This window comes from Mobula birostris, chromosome 6 (assembly GCF_030028105.1).
Source record: "Mobula birostris isolate sMobBir1 chromosome 6, sMobBir1.hap1, whole genome shotgun sequence".
NCBI lineage: Eukaryota > Metazoa > Chordata > Chondrichthyes > Myliobatiformes > Myliobatidae > Mobula > Mobula birostris.
In genome coordinates, this window is record NC_092375.1 from 38,530,427 (window position 1) to 38,543,047 (window position 12,621).

At 39.6% G+C, this 12,621-nt stretch overlaps 1 protein-coding gene across 4 annotated transcripts in view; it reads right to left on the bottom strand.

Annotated features, from left to right (window-relative positions):
- Window positions 1-9,525, bottom strand: part of LOC140198956 (capZ-interacting protein-like) — a 58,349-nt gene extending 48,824 nt beyond the window's left edge. For 2 of the 4 annotated variants that reach the window (XM_072260262.1, XM_072260260.1), the window contains exon 1: window positions 9,286-9,524. The gene's annotated coding sequence lies outside the window, so the exon portion shown is untranslated. Of the gene's footprint in view, window positions 1-8,751; window positions 8,872-9,285 lie in introns of those variants that run through there. The other 2 variants (XM_072260263.1, XM_072260261.1) reach the window with 2 other exon arrangements.
- Window positions 9,526-12,621: the final 3,096 nt, after the last annotated feature.

A 12,621-nucleotide genomic window follows, 5' to 3' on the forward strand; every position in this document is an offset into this window, starting at 1 on the left:
TCATTTTCTTGTGGGCATTCACAGGAACAAAGAAATTCAGTAAAATTAATGAAAAGCTACCCACAAACAGATACTGACAAACAATGTACAAAAGACAAACTCTGAAAATTCGACAAACAAATAAATAATAGTGACAGCATGAGCTGCAGAGTCCTTGAAAGTGAATCCACCGGTTTTGTAATCAGTCCAGTGTTGTAGTGTTGGAAGCTCCTGTACCTCCTTCCTGATGACAGTAGTGAGAAGAGAGCAGGTCCTGAATCACGGGGATACTTAATGTTCGATGCTGCTTTCTTGTGACCGCACTCCTTAAAGATGTGCTTAATGGTGGGGAGGGCTTTTCCTGGAATGGACTGGACTGTATCCACTGCTTTTTGTAGGCTTTTCCATTCAAAGGCATTAGTCTACTGCATTGTGGCGATCCCAGACCGTCTATATGTTTTCAAGACTTGGGCTGTAGACAACAGGCATTTCAGGTGCAGAAAAAAGATACAAGACCCATCAGCTCCCCCAAATACTCCAAATCTTTGTGAAGAATAAGTGCAGCAATATCAGCATCATCACACCAGCAAACATCTCCAGTAATGAGGGCCTAAATACATTTATTCAGCTCTGAGGGAAAACCATGTTCCCACGCTAGGAAAATGTTCAAAACCTCTCTGTGAAAATACATTCACCCTACTTCCTCCTGGGCATCCCTAATTCGTCATTGCTCAAAAAAACAAAAGAAATGAGTCCACATATTAAAAGCAGAGGAAAGCAGTGTACCTCTTCTCAAACAACTGATACCCAGACTTTTCAGGAATTTCACTGGAAAATTGCAGTTCACACTATGGGCTCAGAGATCTCAGGGGAAGAACAGATACTGATCACCACAGAGGGGAAACCCAAGAGGGGAGCTGACAATGATACTTCTTCACCCCTAATATTTTGGCTCCTTGGCAGCATATCTGAAATTGTAGTGGATCTATTTTGGACACGTCCTGTATGCCTTTTCCACTACTTTTAGTTATGCAGCAGGGTGGCAAGAAGCATAACAAAGAAGTGGAAAATGCATATGTATTCAGATTGCCATTCTGCATTTGCTGGCACCTGTTTTCATGCCTATGAAACAACTATGTTAAAAATGTAGGTATTTAGGTCAGTCTGTTCATGATATGTTTTTAAAAGTCATAAATTTCCAAATCTAAGTTTTATAACTTTTTAAAACAATTATTAGGATGTTCAAGATTTAATGTTACTTAGAAATACTGCACTATATTCTTCATACACTCCACTAATCATTAAACTGTACCAGGCATTGTTACATTTAAGATTGTCACTTCATTCAAGCATGTTAACAACTAAACAAGTTAACTTACAAAGTTAACCTATCTAGTTTAGACCCAAGAATTCTTATTGGGAATTTTATTGCTTAATTTAATATCCATAAAGTATCAGACATGCTATTTACAAAAAAATTATGAAGACAAACTGATATCATAAAAAGCATCTTGAATTCTTGTATCTTAGAAGCGAGTGGAGTCAGAATAATTGTGGAGTTGATATGAACGAGTAACCCAGTGATAAATTTTTCAGAAAGCTGTTCACAACTAGAAAAAATGTACCTTTTAAAATTGTTTCACTTCTTGTGTTATTTGCATGCAGTTAAATATTAGCAATTAAAATGTCAAACTCAAGAAATATTATAAAATAAACTATACAATGTTCTTATTACTCAGTTGAAGAGTACTGCAACATTAGAATATAATTAGCAATCTAGTAACAAAAAATCAAATCATTATGATTACAAATTGCAGTGGCTTCTCCAAATATAAAAGATAACACTATTTTAAAGAGAGACTTACAACATTAATTTGCCTAGCGGCTCATCAGTAGATGCAACATGCTTGTGACTGAAGGCAAAATGTTTCAGCTGTAATCACTAAATGCTATCAGTCCTTATTTGATCAACTAACAGGAAACACACTTACTTCAAAGAAAAGGTCATCAACCTGAACTGCTACTCCAGTTCTCTTTCCCTTTCCAAATACCGCTTACTGAGTATTTTGTTTTTGCCCTGACATTGGTTCAAATTGCCTACAACAATTTTCTGTTCCATTTCATAAAATTACCTTCTGTTTATGGAGATATTATTGAAAATCAGCCAAACAACAGATTGAAGTAATTTCATGCAGTTTGGTTTCATTAGAAGAATGATAGCAAATCGGCCAATCATGCTTCACAATTAAAGAGAAAAATCCTTAACCATGCTATAATAAATACACTGGATTCCAGTTAATTGGGACAAAATCAGTAATTTTGGCCCAATTAAGCCGCTCCTACAATTAGCCAATTTCAAGGAAGTAATTAAAAAGGTTTAAAAAAAACAAAATGAGTAATGAATGATGTATTTAAATGAAATACAGAACAAGTTAGATTACTACCAACATTACTGTAGTACTACAAAACTGTGTATTAGTTCCTAACACTTATCAGCAGAGGAATTCATCCATGTCACTATAAATGAATGAAATCAGTGCAAACACCTTGTGCAGATAATGTCTTCATACAACTGTTGACAACTGCATCTTCCAAATCCGCATTTCCATTGTAACGTTCAAGATGATTGTCTACCTAACAGCAACTCCTTTGTTTGCATCTTTGGAAACAGCTCTGTTTCTATCTTTGATATCTCTATTTTCCCCTTTCAGGGTTCTTTTGAAGACCCTGATCTGGAGTTACACACCGCCTACGGTTCTTTGTGGGAATGGGACCCGCTCTCGGGGTTTCATAACTGGCCATTATTTGGCATGCCAAGGGTGCAGCCTAAGAGCTTCAGTCACCTTCAGAGGCCCAAGATTTCGTGGCTCTGGAGACAGGGGATCGGAGGTCGGTGTCCGGGTAGGAGATTGGTGTGTCGTGGGAGTCGGAAGATCTAAGGCTTTGGGCACAGAGCTCGGAAAAGCAATGCGAGTTGTTTGTTATGTCTCCCCTCTCACTGTGAAACAGGGACACCTCTTTCTCCCTTATTAGGGAAAGAGAGAGCCTGTGGTATGTCGAATACCTGGTGAACGAGTAGTCTTTGGAGTACTGTAAGTCTGTGTCTTTGCTGTTGCTGCGCACTTGAGTGCTCGGTGGTGGGTGCGGATGTTTTTTTTTGCTGGTGGGCAGAGGGGGGATCGTTCCTTGCTGCCACTTACGTGCAGGAGAGAGGGGAGCTGGGAGGGTGGTCTTTGGGGTTCTAACATTTAACTGTCATTCATTTTTTGGGGTCACTCCTCTGTTTTTCATGGATGGTTGTGAAGAAAAAGCTTTTTGAGATGTATATTGTATACATTTCTCTGACATTAAATGTACCTTTGAAACCTTTTCACTCCCAGCCATTTCTGGCATCCCTAAGACTAAATGTTGAAACCACAGTGAGCAAAGCAGTTCTGAATTGTCTTTCTGCTTATTTCTCACCAACTATCAGTGATAAAAGTCACTGATTTTTGAATGCAAACATATGCTATTTAGAAACTATTCGCTGGAAGCACAGTAAGATTTAAGTTTACAAAAAGCCTGCACAGGGACCACGGTTGTATGGAGCTATCCTATGCAACCGTGGATAAGTGGTGGATCACTAACATCATGCACTTCACTAATTTGTTTTGGAAAGCTGAGGCCTTGAGTTAAAACAGAAAACACTGGAAACACTTGACAGGTCGGGAAACATTTTTCCATTTTACCCCATGAAGTGTTTCCAGGGCTTTACATTTTTATCTCAGAATTTCCAGCATTCTGAACTAATAAGTTTAATTATGTCATGCTTATGCAAATCGTTCATCTAAAAATAATGCTCTCGTCCTTGACCTATGACAATGGCTTTATTAGATAAGGATCTTGAGGGAGAATGAGTGGACTTTTCAGAGATGTGCTAAAGATCATAAATGAGAAAGGAGAAGGAAATTAGTGCAAAATTTTGATACGGGATAGTTATGTACATCATATCTAGAGTTGTTTCAGTCAAGATTTAAACAGACATCAGGGAATATTTGCACCATAGAGTTAGGAAACAGACTAAGTCACATCATTAGAATGATTTACACAAAAAAAAACAAAATTGTTTAAGGTGAAAATGGTAAAATTTGTATTCGGACACCTTTATTTTGAACATAAAGTGAGAGTTGTGTAAAACAATAGTCCAAAAGCAAAATACAATAAATCATAAATTAAATTTAAAAAATCTGGAAATACTCAGTAGATCAGACAGCATCTATAGGAGAAAATCTGTCAGAGATATGAGTATATCTGCAGACTATTTATAAGGCACTAGGTTATTCTAATGTAAAGATTTATATTGTATCTTACATTAATTTGTTCATGCTTGCAAACTATATACAAATACTGAACTTTTCAAAGTAAATTTATTATCAAGGAACATATATGTGGCCATATGTCACCCTGAAATTCATTTTCTTGTGGGCATTCACAGTAAGTATAAAGAAACACAATAGAGTCAATAAAAAACAACACAACAAGATGGACAAACAACCAATGTGCAAAAAACAACATACTGAGTAGGTACAAAAAGAAGAAAAACACCAAACAAAATAAAAATAAATAAGTAAGCAATAAATAATGAGAGCATGAGTCATTGAAAGTGAGTCCATAGGTATGGGAACAGAAGTGTCTGGGTGAATGAATTTGGGTAAAGATATCCCCTCTGCTTCAAGAGCCTGATGGTTATTAACCGTTCCTGAACCTGGTGGTGTTGGTCCTGAGGCTCCTGTACCTTCTTCCTGATGGCAGCAGCGAGAAGAGAGCATGGCCTGGATGGTGGTGGTCCTTGACAATCGATGAGTGTTCTTTGTAGATGTGCTCAATTGTGGGGGAGGCTTTACCCATGATGGAGGGGGCTGTATCCACTATATTTTGCAGGATTTTCCATTCAAAGTCACTGGTGCTTCCATACAGGCTGCGATGCAACTGGTCAGTTGTACTCCCCACCATTCGTTTATAGAAGTTTGTCAAAGCTTTAGATTACATGCCAAATCTGTGCAAACTTCTCAGAAAGAAGATGCACTGCTGTGCTTTCTCTGTGTTGACAATTATGTGCTGAACCCAGGACAGATCCTCTGAAATCATAATGCCAAGGAATTTAAAATTTAAAGCTGACCACCTCTACTTCTGAGCAACTTTTGATGACCGGCTCATGGACCTCTGGGTTTCCTACTCTTGTAGTCCATAATCAGCTCCCTGACCTTGCTGATGTTGACTGACAGGTTGTTGTTGTGACACAGTTCAGCCAGATTTTCAATCTCCCTCCTACGTGCTGATCTGTCACCACCTTTGATTCGGCCAATGACAGTGGTGTTGTCAGCAAGCTTAAATATGGCACTGGAGCTTAGACTCACAGTTATAAGTATAATACCTGTATATATTTAGAAATATGCTTGGTATTTATAATATCCATTCTGTCTTATTCAAAGAAAAGAATCAAGTAAACCGCAATTTCATGGTTGAAATTGAAATAATTATATAAGTGCTAAGGTGGCTCATTATAAGTTCAGGATCAATCAGATTGCTATTCCTTCTGAGTCATCAATGAATGTTAATCCATGAAAGTCTATATTCTGTTCAAAATATTATAACCCAACCATTATGCCAAGGAGATTCTTTTCTCTATACACACCCTGTGCAAGTGTCTGTGCTTAAGTTAGAACAAGTAGCCAAAGCTTGCTTCAACTTGTTTGTAGAATCCTTCCGTATCATCTTTGGCTCTACATCGCTGACTACACTGCTGTTTTTCTGCTGTACCATCATTTCCCTGATCCTCAGAAAAGCTCCAACTTTTCTGAAAAGTCCAACTTCAGGCAGAATCCGTGGAACAATTAAGAAGAATGCAGCCCATTAAAACCTATTGGATATGAAGAGAATGTTTCCTACAATCAGGGAGTCTAGGACCAGAGGGGACAGCCTCAGAATATTGGGATGTCCCTTTAGAACAGAGATGAGGAGGACGGTGAATCTGCGATATTCATTGCCACAGAGGGCTGTGGGAGAAAAGTCATTGGTATATTTTTTGTGGAGGTTGATAGGTTCTTGATTAGTAAAGGTATCAAAATTTACATTGAGAAGACAGGAGAATGGGGTTGAGAGGGACAATAAATCAGCCATGATGGAATGGCAGAGCAGACTCAATGGCCGAATGGCATAATTCTGTTCTTATGTCTTATGGTCTATCTGCAGGGGTGCTGTTAAAACAACAGGAATGTTTTAATTTTTATTTTCCATTTTTAAAAGTTACTGGCATCTATAAAGTTAATATTTGTTGCTGATTCCCAACCCATCTAAATGCATACTTCGTGTATTGGAAATGTATATAAGACCATAATAAGACTATAAGATATAGGAGCAGAATTGGGCCATTTGGCCTATCGAATCTGCCCCACCACTTCGTCATGGCTGATCCAATTTTCTTCTCAGCCCCAATCTCCTGCCTTCTCCCTGTATCCCTTTATGCCCTGACCAATCAAGAATCTATCAACCTCTGACTTAAATATACATAAAGACTTGGCCTCCACAGCACTCTGTGGCAAAGAATTCCACAGATTAACTGGTTGCCTTTACAGCACTTTAAGCCAAGCCATTTTATGAATATAAATTTCATGACATATGCAGGTGATATTAAACCTGATTTTGATTCTAAACATCTAGAGCCGATTATTTCCAACCAAATTTGAAGTCTTAAAACATTCGAAGTTGTATTGGATTCCTTAAAACTGATTTATTTTATCTTCATCACATATTGAATTTATGAATATTTGATATTTGAATAGAAATTTAAGGAGTATCATTGACTTTGAATTTGGCATTGAATTCTACTCCTATGTCTTATGGGCTTATAATATATAGTTCACAGATAGTTGAAACTCAGGTGCCTGAACAGATTGTAAAAACTACAGAAATAGTCAAATATTATGGATTTGAGGATTATAAACTGGCAAACATTTTGGGGCTATGTTCACCATAATAAATTGTAAGGCCTCTTTCTGAGTGTTATTGTGATAGGATTCTGGATGATAAGTCCTAACCCATCCTTTGTAACTACAGTTGGAATTATCATTGGCTATATTTATAGTTTTATTCCTAGCAACTGTGTCAGAATAATACCAACGTTTTGCGGAAATAACCAAAATATCTGATAATATAATTGCTGGACGGTATGTGTTGTGAATAAATTTGACTAACACAGTAAAGGATTGATAATATCAAATACTAAATAATCTGAATATGGAAGAATTCCTCCATGGCGTATTGTGGTTATCTTTGTAAACATTTTTATAGTTATGAATGAGTCGTTTACATATCAAAGCTTCATTCATATCAGGTCCAAGGTCTAGTACTATACAATGGTAGACTTAACAGAAGGTTTCCTGAGATGTCACACGTCCTATTCAAGCCAAATTGGATGTGTTTTTAATGTTTTTGAAATATGTAGATGATCATGAGCAAGAGAAAAAATAAAGCAAGCAGCAACGCTTTATAGTGACAATAGCAAGCTGGAATTCCATTCCATTCCACTGCCAATTCCAGTTCTCCCTAATGACCATTCCTCGCATGCCCAAGTCAGCAATGCCAACATGATTTGTCAACAAGCAGCATTCCTGACAAGGCCGATCGTTTGCTTTGCAAAGGGTCATATACATACACTTTCCAGCAGGATTCGCTCAGTAGCAGGCTTGGAATGGGAATCACTGGCTGCCATTAGCATCTCCGCGCAGAACAGCACTTCCCGACGCTAGTGAGAATAGCGCCTTCAACACTGGCCCAAGAATGAATCTCAGATTAAAACGTTTTGAACGGGCAATATCACTCCAATGCTTCAACTGAGCAAATATACCACTGAAAGTACAATTTCGCGCAATTTCGCACACTTCTCCTTCAATCGCATATTGATATAAACAATGAATTACTTATTAGTTCACTGTTAACATTTTTTAAATTCCTTCTCCAGTCCGTAGAAGGATATCCGGCAGTAAGCGCCTGTACAGAATGAGATCTTAATTAAAATTAACAGGGAGCCAATGACTAGGAAGAGCTATTATCGGACTCTATGGAACAATATGACATCCGATTTTAAAAAGCATCCAATTTATTGAGAAACAAATAAAAAAACATTTGCAGAACTATTATCCTTCATTAAAGATAAAGTAAATGTATACTTTAAATGTTCTCTATGATATAGTAATTGCAAATTATTTTCACAAATTATGCATATATTTTAACTACAATATGTAAGATTTCACTGGTAGGCCTGCCAGATTATTAAACACATTGGTTAAACTCTTTAGCCTACATACCAGTTCATACAGGTTTTATTTTATCAGTGTCAATTTAGGGGGAAAGTATCACGTTTCAGACAACCAATCCACGTGATTCCGAACGTCGCATTCACGTCTAAACATGACAGGGGAAAATGTTGTCAATGAAGGTTTGCATTTTATCAACGCCAATCGCACCCAAATGTCTCTTAAAACTATGAATTCACGCGCAACTTGCAAATTCAATGTGCAAATTCACATACTAAAGACAGATTAAAAAATAAACAATTTGCGTGTGGGGAATACTATATCAAAGATCGCGCTCTTCTAACGCATTCGCCTACTTTAACAGGCATAAGCGACAAGGAATTCACAAGAAATTGAATCAAAAGAGCCTCCCAGCAAAGAAACTGAGATAGTGCTCGGCAAAGGTGATCTTACAATCCTGCTGCCAATTTTAATTTACCTCTTAGCCACCAGATCTTTCAAACAAATTGTCCTTCCATAGGCTTGCCTTTGATAACTTGCCGTGTTGAGTTCTCTTTCAGACGTCAAACTCAGTCTGACAGACCCTCTCTCTCTCAGAGTCACACACATCCCAGTGACACAACGCTGTGGTCAGATCCAGCAGACAAGCCTACCATCGGACGCGAGGGGGGTTTTGAGGATTTAAAATCAGAGTCAACTCCCAAACAGCTGGGCTACAGAGATAGCTCTAACCTACAAAATTCACCTCGTGTTTGTGGGACAGCGCAGTGCTTTACTTTTGGCCGTTCGCTCGCGTAGAGGAAAAACCAGTAAACATGCGATTGGAGTTTTCCTCAAAGAGAGCTGCCAGTCTCCTCTGAACAGCTTGTGCATGTCAGATTCTTAGCGAGTAAAGTGACCACAGATTTGGCTTTTAATCAGAAGTCTCTCCATAACAGTTACACTGCCTGCGGTAAAGCATGCAATTGTCAATTCATGAAATATACATCAGTAAAATATTTTTCCATCTCACCTGATAATGAAGTAAGTTATTTTTACCAGCCGCTGCAGTCAGGAAAACATAATCGAGACTGTACTTTCATACGATTGGAATTAAGTATTTAAACTCAATTTCATTCGTGCTATTTTCGCGTTAGTAACTTTGCTTCAACGGCTGGAGCAGTAAATTGCAACTCTTGATGCTACTGCTCTTTCTCAAAGTTCCAACGCTCTCTGTGTCGTTGAGTACTTCCTCTTTTTCTTCGTTTTGACAGACAAGTTCGGTTGTTTGTTTTGCTGGAAGGAAGCCATTGAACGGAAACTACTCAGCATTAGGCCAATCGAAGGAAATGGGCTGCTCTGAAGATATGAGCGGCAAGTTGAGAAGAACTTGGCATGGGCTATTAGATTTTGGTCACCGTTGAAGGCAGACTAGCAGAGGTAATTACGGAGCTTATTAGAAGTACAACTGGAAATGAGAGGAAATATATTAGTACAAAAGTAGAACCAAATCTCAGAGAAACAGAAAATAAAATCTGATGGTTGTAAACTTTTGGGGCATTTCAACCTTTGTTGTTCTCGATGTGTATTTTAGCTCTATTCCAGCCTCTCGTTTTGGTAAGCAATGCTCCCTTTGATCTGCTTAGGATGCTTAGGCGCTGGGAATGGTAGATATTTTGACCCCCTAACACCAAATAGAAATTAGAGACATTAAAGACTGCAGATGCTGGACAATCCCTCCTCCCCCACCCTCCACCCCCGCTACAGTTGTTCACCCAGCTGAGTTCCTCCAGTAGTTTGGTTTTGCACTAAACAGAATGTTCTGAGAAATTGATTTGTTTCCTGCTCCCCAACAAATATTTGTGCAGGTGAAATTCTCACTAGTGTATAGCTGATATGCATCTTTGAATGACTTCGCACCAAAGGTGAATAAGGATGAATTTATCGGAGTAAGATTTGCGTGGATCCCAGTGCTGCTGTCCCTCAGTTCACCCAAGTGAGGTCAACAGTAGTGAAGTACACAAAAATAGTTTCTGGCAAAATTGTCAACGTACAGTATTGTTCTGAGACATGACTGGTGCCAGATAAAACAACTTTTACTAACACTGAAGGCGCCAATTCATCCTTATTTAGCTAGTCAGACGTGTCTTTCCTGAAGTCATAGGTGGACTGCTGTACAAGTTTCTACTGACCCACAAACTCCCCAAAATGGAATCACCTCCCCCCCCAGATATTTACTGTACACAGATAGAGGGTCCTCACACCCCCAGATAGTTACTGTACACAGATAGAGGGTCCTCACACCCCCAGATAGTTACTGTACACAGATAGAGAGTCCTCACACCTCCTCACACCCCCAGATAGTTACTGTACACAGATAGGGGGTCCTCACACCCCCAGATAGTTACTGTACACGGATGGGGGGTCCTCACACCCCCAGATAGTTACTGTACACAGATAGGGGGTCCTCACACCCCCAGATAGTTACTGTACACAGATAGAGGGTCCTCACACCCCCAGATAATTACTGTACACAGATAGAGCGTCCTCACACCCCCAGATAGTTACTGTACACAGATAGGGGGTCCTCACACCCCCAGATAGTTACTGTACACAGATAGAGGGTCCTCACACCCCCAGATAATTACTGTACACAGATAGAGCGTCCTCACACCCCCAGATAGTTACTGTACACAGATAGGGGGTCCTCACACCCCCAGATAGTTACTGTACACAGATAGAGGGTCCTCACACCCCCAGATAGTTACTGTACACAGACAGGGGGTCCTCACACCCCCAGATAGTTACTGTACACAGATAGAGGGTCCTCACACCCCCAGATAGTTACTGTACACTTTCCCACAAAATTAAATAGCTAGAATTTCCTGACCAGGGTCCTATAAAGCTGCAACATTACCTCTCAGCTCCTCAGTTCAACTCCACAATTGATGAAGGCCAATACACCGTATACCTTCTTAACCACACAGTCAACCTGCGCAGCTGCTTTGAGCGTCCTATGGACTCGGACCCCGAGATCCCTCTGATCCTCCACACTGCCAAAGAGTCTTACCATTAATACTATATTCTGCTATCATATTTGATCTACCAAAATGAACCACTTCACACTTATCTGGGTTGAACTCCATCTGCCACTTCTCAACCCAGTTTTGCATCCTATCAATGTCCCGCTGTAACCTCTGACAGCCCTCCACACTATCCACAACACCTCCAACCTTTGTGTTATCAGCAAACTTACTAACTCATCCCTCCACTTCCTCATCCTGGTCATTTATAAAAATCACAAAGATTAAGGGTCCCAGAACAGATCCCTAAGGCACACCACTGGTCACTGAACTCCATGCAGAATATGACCTATCTATAACCACTCTTTTCCTTCTGTGGGCAAGCCAGTTCTGGATCCACAAAGCAGTGTCCCCTTGGATCCCATGCCTCCTTACTTTCTCAATAATCCTTGCATGGGGCACCTTATCAAATGCCTTGCTGAAATCCATATACACTACATCTACTGTTCTTCCTTCATCAATGTGTTAAGTCACACCTTCAGAAAATTCAATCAGGTTCGTAAGGCACAACCTGCCCTTGACAAAGCCATGCTGACTATTCCTAATCACCTTTTAACCTACTCCAAGATCAATCTAACCCTTCCCTTCACGTTGCCCTCCATTTTTCTTTCATCCATGTGCCTATCTAAGAGCCTTTCAAATATCCTTCATTTATCCACCCCTACCACTACCTCTGGCAGTGCATTTCATGTACTTACCAGTCTCTCTGTAAACTACCTAGCTCTGACCTTCTCCCATACTTTCATCCAATCACCTTAGAAGTATGTCTCTTCATATTAACCATAGCCATCCTAGGAAAAGGCTTAAATTGTCCACTCAATCTATGCCTCTTATCATCGTCTGCACCTCTATCAAGTCTCCTCATCCACCTGTGCTCCAAAGAAAAAAGACCTACAAGTGCTCATGCAACCTATCCCCATAAGACAAGCTCTCTAATCCAGGCTGCACCCTGGTAAATCTCCACTGCATTATCTCTGATGCGTCCACATCCTTTCGATAATGAGGCAACCAGAACCGGACACAATTCTCTAAGTGCTGTTTAACCAAAGTTTTTTAGAGCTGCAAAATAACCTTGCAGCTTTTCAACTCAATCCCTCAACTAATGAAGGCCAATGTACCATACACCTTCTTCACCACCCCATCAACTTCCACAGCAGCTTTGAGGAATCTGTGGACATGGACCCCAATATCTTTCTTATCCTCCACATAGAGTCCTGCCATTAACTTTCTATTCTGTCTTCTAATTTGACCTTTCAAAGTGTATCACTGCACACTTTTCCGGATTG